We start from the raw sequence: 7,766 nt of genomic DNA, 5'->3' as shown, positions 1-7,766 counted from the left end.
TTAGCACTGGCTTGAAGAGCAGTCACATATTGTTCGTCAGTCATAGTTTTGCTTGCAAACACAAAATTAACGATGGATTAAATTAACTTGGATAATTAATATTACTAAGGTCCCACGGTGGCACCAAACTATTTTGCCTAAAATTTGTTTATTAGGAAAACTAGTTGATTTTTTTTTTTTTGAAAGGGTTCTATGGCAACGAAATTAATCCAATTATTCTTAAGTCTTTGATTGAAGGTTTGCAGCAACAGATAATATAAAAAGAACTAGGCGAGTACAGTTTAAATTTATTAATAATGAATAAAAATGAATAAAAAAATTATTCATTTTTATTATTTATTTATTATTAATATTTAGGGCAGTCGTTGAATAGAATCAACTGAAAGGGAAATTATTTCTCATTATCTTGGTATTCGCTCCTCACTAAAGGAGCTGAAAGAATCGGTTTTTGTGGGGTCCAAACCCATGTTGTAATAAATTCCATGTGCCAAATAACTTGGCTAGAAAATGAACTTGGAGAGTAAGCAAGAAAATGTGGAGGACAAATTTATATTTATTTCTCCTTTTTTATTTTTAAGCTTAGAGCTCAAGTTTGGTCATCTACAAAAGGATGATTATTCTTCATTGTTGAAATCATCCCAAAAATAATACAATCCTTTATAGTGAGTTGAGAGTTGAGAGAGAAATTCTCTTAGGTGTAATTGAGATATCTCCCCTTTCTTTAATAATAATATAAAGCTAGTTGGTCAATGGTGGACGTAGGATCACTTTGATCCGAACCACGTTAAATCTTGTGTTCTTTCTTTTATATTTCTGCTAACAATTGGTATCAAAGCAGTAGGACTCTTTGAAGATCCAAGGAGGAAGAACAAGCAAAGATAGTTTCATGAAGTTTGAAATCGATAGATTTAGTGGGCGCAACAACTTCAATATCTGGAAGATCCATATGATGGCGTTTTTGCGGAAGAAAGGTTCAATTCATGCTATTGCCGGAAAGTATCCTAGTGGAACATCATCTTCCAAAAAAGAGAAGATTGAAGGGGATACGTTGAGTGTAATCCAACTGTCCCTCGAACCTAACGTGCTTGTGAAGTGAGTACATGTACCGAAGAGTATGAAGGTGACCATAGGTTCTTTAGTCATGCTGAAAGGCAAGCTGGTGGATGGCCTCCACATATTGACAGGAAGCATTATTGATGGCTTTGCAAATGCACCTATAATGCAGTTATCTAATGATGACAAGGCAAGATTATGGCATATGAGACTGGTCATACGAGTGCATGTGGACTGGATATGTTGAGCAACCGTAACCTTTTGAAAGATGAGAAGATCTGCACACTTGAATTTTGTGTGCACTGTATTCTAGGGAAGCAGAAAAATGTCAGCTTCAGCACTGGCAAGCACAAGACGAGACGGATGCTAAACTACATCCATTCAGATTTATGGAGTCTTTCTAAACTTCCATCGAATGGGAAAGAAGTATCTTCTCACTTTTATTGATGAATTCTTATGAAAGGTTTGAATACGTTTTTTGAAGGCAAAAAGTGATGCTTTTGAAGCATTTAAAGAGTGATTTTTTTTTTTGTTGATAATCAAATGACGCAAAAAATCAATTATCTTCGCACAGACAATGGCTTGGAGTTTTGTAGTGAAGATTTTAATGATTTCTACAATGTTCATGGAATCTCAAAATATAGGACTATCAGGCACACCCTACAGCAGAATAGAGTTGCTGAGAGGATGAACAAAATTCTTCTTGAAAAGGCTCGGTGTATGCTTCTGCAAGCCAAAATGTCTAAAGTATTTTGGGCTGAAACAGTTCACTCTAGTTATCATATTGTTAATCGATCTCCATCATCGATTCACTTTAAGACTCCGAATGAGGTATGGTCAGGTGAAGCCTCTAACTATTTATACTAACGAGTATTTGGGTGTCTAGCTTATTATCAAGTTAATGAAGGAAAGCTTGAACCAAGGGCTAAGAAGGTCATATTCGTATGGTATGTGGATGAAGTAAAAGCATACAAGCTTTGGTGTTTGTCTTTACTCAAATTTGTAGTTAGTAAAGATGTCACCTTTGATGAATCCTCTATACTTGATCATCGCAAAGTTTCTGTAGAGTCTTTAGGAAATGAGAACAACGAGCAAGTGGAGCTCTCTATGGAGTCAGCAAGGAAAAGGATCAAGAGACTGAGGTTGAAGATGAGTCAAAAGATGTAGATCTTAAAGAACTTGTTGTCAATGAACCATACATAATTGTGAAGGGAAGGGAGAAGAGATAGATATGAAGACTCGGAATGCCTTATAGAGCAAGCAAATCAGATTACATATGCGTTCGTAGCTGCAGAAGAAGAGATAAGGGATCTTGAGCTCTCCTCGTATGTTGAGGCAATTTCTTGCAAGGATGTTGGCATAATGGCAGTTAATCATGACTGAAGAGATGAAGTCTCTTCACAAGAATCAAACATAGGTCTTTGTGAAAAGGAAAATGGGGAAGAGGACAGATGGATGCAAATGGGCCTACAGAAAGAAAGAGGGAATTCCTGAAGTGGAAGCTGTTAGATTCAAGGCAATTTTTGTTGCAAAGGGTTTCAGTCAGAAGGAGAGAATTGACTACATTCTCTCTAGTCGTGAAGCATTGCTCAATTCGCGTGCTACTAGCATTGGTTGCACAATTTGACTTGGACCTTCAACAACTTGATGTCAAAACTGCTTTCTTGTATAGTGATCTAGAAGAGACAATCTATATGGATCAGTTTGAAGGTTTCTAGCTGAGAGAGAAGAAGATTATTTATGCCAACAGAATAAATCTTTGTATGGTTTGAAACAATCTCCTAGACAGTGGTACAACAGGTTTGATGCATTCATGACTACGTATGAATTCTCAGGGAGTGCATTGGATAGCTGTGTGTATCACAAGACGATCTATAGTAACTGAATGATTTATTTTGTATTGTTTGTTGATGATATGCTTATTGATGCTAACAACATTACAGAGATAAATGCTTTGAAGAAACTTCTAAGTAAGGAATTTGACATGAAGGATTTGGGAGCTACAAAGAAAATCCATAGTAGGGAGATTTCAAGAGAAGATGGTATTGTACATCTTTTTCAGAAGAGGTACATTGAAAGGTTTCTCAAGAGATTCAATATACATAAGTGCAAGCCTGTAAGTACACCGCTAGCTCCTCATTTTAAACTTTCAAAGTTACAAATGCCTCAGTCCGAGAATGAGGTGGGGCATATGTCAAATGTTCTTATGCAGTTGGTAGCGTTATGCATTGTATGGTGTGTACACGCCCAGATATTGCTCAACCTATAAGTGTGGTAAGCAGATACATGTCCAACCCAAGAAAAAGCCATTGGGAAGATGTCAAGTGGATATTGAGATATCTCAAGAGAGCTTCTGATATTGGTCTGAACTTTTGAAAAAAAATGGTAGAGGTATATCAATTCTCGGTTATGTGAATTCTAACTATGCAGGGGATCTTGACAGAAGAAGGTCCACAATTTAATACATCTGTCATGCCCCAAACCATGGCCTGGACGTAACACGGCACTCGGTGCCTTGCTGTATGTGTCCGAGCGAACCAGATGGCTTGCTGAGTCAACATGGGACGTATATTGATGCGAAATATATATTAAACATGCATGATTTGTGAAAAACATGGAATCAATAATCATAATCCTGAAAATATATTATATCATGAATGCGAAAATAAAATAATAGGGTGTAGCTAACAAGGCTAACCCAACTGAATATGAATATCTGACATAACTGACTAGTCTAGTCTATGAAACATCTGACATGAGTCTGATTGCTAAACTATTTACCGGGATAAGGTCCCCAGTATACCTTAACTGCTTAACTAACATAAAAGTAAAGGAAGGATAACACCCCGAATAGAATGGGGCTCACCAATAGGTAATATGAGCACAATCCTAAAGAGCTGATCTATCGTCCTGTAAATATGCATTGTGAAATGTAGGCCCCCGGGCAAATAAAAGGGGACGTCAGTACATTTGAATTGTATTGGTATGTAAATTAACTGAATGAAATAACAAAGCATGACACATGAAATAATAATAGCTGTAATTTAAATTGAATGAAAGAACTGTAAGTGGGATGCTCAGGGAATGGGCAACCCAAATCAATAATATGGATACATGAAGAAATCTGAAACTGAAACTGTAAGCTGGATATGAACTTGAGTATCCTCTAGGCATGGGTATATTATAACATGAGTAAAACATTTTTAGTACTTATATATATATATATATATATATATATATATATATATATATATATATATATATATATATATATATATATATATATATATATATATATATAGTGGGAGAGTCTTAGTATAACCGAAAATATGGAATCACCACGCGAAGCGCACAGTCTGGTACCTGGCCCGACCGGCAGAGCAATCGCATACCTTTCCAAGGTATGAGACATGAGCATGACATGAAAATGGATCCAATTCAACTGTTTGAAGGTGCCATCCTAATCCGGTCGGATCAACCCTTACCCTACGCTGGCACATGTAGTTTTGGGCTATCTGAGTCTTCTCGGTACATTTAAACTACTTCCAAAAATATGGACATAAACATGGTTATAGTTGGCCTAACATCCCATGGTTTTCATGATATGACTTGTAACATGGTTCATAAGCATGGCTTATATACTTAATTCATAAACATGGCTTGTACACATGGTTCGTGAGTATAATATAGTATAACCATAAGTATATAGTATAACTTGCAAGAAAACATGTATATCATATAGACTTTCATGAAAATAAGCACTATAGTTCATATCTTGAATCTAAGAACCCATGGAATGCAAAGCATGGGTTTTTTTGGATTATAAATAGATTCTCAATAACCAGAATGGAATATTAAGAACACAATAACAAATTAATAATACAAACATGGTATATCATGGTACATGTACTTAGGGTTATCATGAACATGTCTAGAACCCTAGTTTTGGTGAAACTTCACATAATTATGGAAGAATGTGGCCTGAGGAAGGACAATGATGTTCTCACGCGTAGATAGAAAACCTATATACGTGTAACGCTCCAAAACTTGTAACAATGGTCTGAACTTGGAGAAGAAATCCAAAAGCCTTAGTCTTGAATCCTTGTGGTTGGTTTCATGATAACCCTAGGTTAGGAACAATGAATTCATATTCAGTAATCATGGGTATATGTTAGAATTCACTTCGGATGCTTAGAATAGACTTACCTTGGTGTATCTTGATGGTGCGAGAAGAAGACTTCGTTCTAGGGCTTGGAGAAAATGAAAAATAAGAAAAAGAACTCAAGTCTCGTATTTATACTTTTGCTGAAATGGGGAGAAGTACGGGCTAGAGGTACGGCTCGTACAATAAAGTACGCCCCATACATTTTGGTCGTACCTCATGTGTCACATTCCAGAAACTAAGATTTTTCATTAGTGAGGTGATACTAAAAGTACGGCACGTACTTTGAAGTATGGCCCGTACTTTGAAGTACGGTCCGTATAAAATATACATCTTAAAAGTACGGCCCGTAAAAACTTGCTCGTAACTAGAATGTCAAATTCTAATGACTTGGAATTTCTAGGGATAATGTACATCCAAGAAGTACGGCCCATACAAAATTGTATGCCCATACATTTTGATGTAAAATGCTACTTAGCTGAGTTGTAGGAAATTTTCAATTCTAACACCTCTCGTCTTGGTTTCTAAGTCTCGTATCATGAACGTAGCTTAATTTAAAGGTATAAAGTGTTGTAATATCTTTACTCTTATTGGCAGTGTAGTTAGTTGGAAGTCGACTCTGCAATCGATTATCGCTTTATCTACAGCAGAAGCAGAATACATACCAGTAATGAAAGAAGCTATATGGTTGAAAGGTTTGGTGGCAAAATTGAGTTTGATTCAGCACGAATCAACTCTGAGATATGGTAGCAGAGTGCTATTCATTTGATTAAAAATCAGAGATTTCATTAGCACACTATACATATTGATGCCAGATTGCATTTAATTTGAGATGTTGTTGAAGAAGGAACTATCAAGGTGGTGAGGGTTATCGCACAAGATAACACTATAGACATGTTGGCCAAGATAGTCCCGCTCGCTAAGTTTGCACATTACAAGGACTTAGCGCGACTATGCATCAACTGATGCAACTCCAAGAGAGCAGTAGTTAGGTGGAGGTGGTATGTTCAACAAGGGTTTGATTCATCTTGTTTCTTACAACGGGGTGTCCCAGTAAGCTTAGATGTTTTGGATAAAGTTGTTCATACACATACACGTGACGTAAACCAAGGTAGAGAATGAAAGAATTGGTTTTTGTGGGGTCTAAGATGTGGTAGTAAATCCCATGTGCCAAATAACTTGGCTAATGATAAGAAATGATATGTTTTGATGACATGACAAACCCTAAGGAACCAGATAAAACTAGATTCATCTATCTGAACTTAGTTAACCTTATGATATCTCATAATGCTGCTTGTCTAACATGCTCCTTAAAATATCAGATGCATGCAGGAATTACTTATATATGAGAGACCAGCTATGTTAATTCAGAAGGACCAGATAGGATCAGGTCTCCAGCCTCCTCAACCAACAATGCATTATAGAGTTACTGACAGTGTATCCAGTATTTACAACGTGTTCGAATAACAAATGAGGAACCAGGTTCCTTTAGATAAAGGTTCTGGTCAGTGAAGCTGAAAGTCCAAATCCACAACTATAAAGTGAGTGGCTGAAAAGTACAATGCAGCTGTAAAGCAGTACCTCATCAAGTCTGATTGATTAACGATCCAAATTTCATGAGTGGTCATCTCTAATCTCTCTCTGTCCATGCATATAAAGACATCATCTTCCAAGAGAAGACTCATTCTTGCACAATTCAAAAATTGGTCCATCCAAAGTGCAAGTCTCCACCTTTTAAGGTGTTCCTCAAGAACAGAGTCATAGCAACCCGAAGGATCAGGTCCAGAACTGAAGATGTTTTAGGTCCTTAGGTTGTTTAGTCTTTTGTTTTTTTGTGCTTAAAGTGTAAACCTACTCTTCCACAAAAAGAAGTTATTTGTAGGTATCCTAAATTCTCAAGGTTGCTTCCATAAACTCTTGAGTGGTATACTAGGGTGGAGTTAGCTTAGTAGTATTAGTGTGTGGCTAGAGTTAGTCACTGTGGTGAATTCTCAAAGGGTGCCTTTGAGTGGTACACTAGGCTAGGGTAAGTCTAGGTGTATTAGTGTGCTTGGCTAGGTGTAGTCAAGTGTGAGGGTTGCATAAGCGTGATTGTAATGGCGAAGGATTATGGGAGTTAATTCCTAGCTTATGATAGAGTTGTAACCTGAGTTGCTCGGTTAGTGGAGTTGAAATCCTATAGGTGTAGGTCATGATTTTTAATCCCTTGAGCAAGGAGTTTTTGTAACGACCAGTTTCGTCGTTACGGTGAATTTCAAAATATTCATGACACCGGCTCCTGAAGACATGCTTAAGCCTTCCCTTGCAACTTGGGAACTGTTAACTTAATCGGGAAATCGTATGAGTTTCGCGTGAAGAATTAGATCGGGGCCCTCAAGCCCAGCTTTGGCCTCTTCAGCGCCATCTAGGTCGCCCCAGCGGTGCAGCAGTAGCGGTTTGTCTGGCAAAAAAACGGTATTGCAGAGAATCCCATTTGACTGCCCCAGCGGTCCCTTTGACGCAGAAGCGGTACCGCCGAAGCGGTGACGAAACCGCCCCAGTGGTCACGAGC

Source organism: Lycium barbarum, chromosome 9 (assembly GCF_019175385.1).
Source record: "Lycium barbarum isolate Lr01 chromosome 9, ASM1917538v2, whole genome shotgun sequence".
Taxonomy (NCBI): Eukaryota; Viridiplantae; Streptophyta; class Magnoliopsida; order Solanales; family Solanaceae; genus Lycium; species Lycium barbarum.
Note: the sequence above shows the minus strand (reverse complement) of the source record.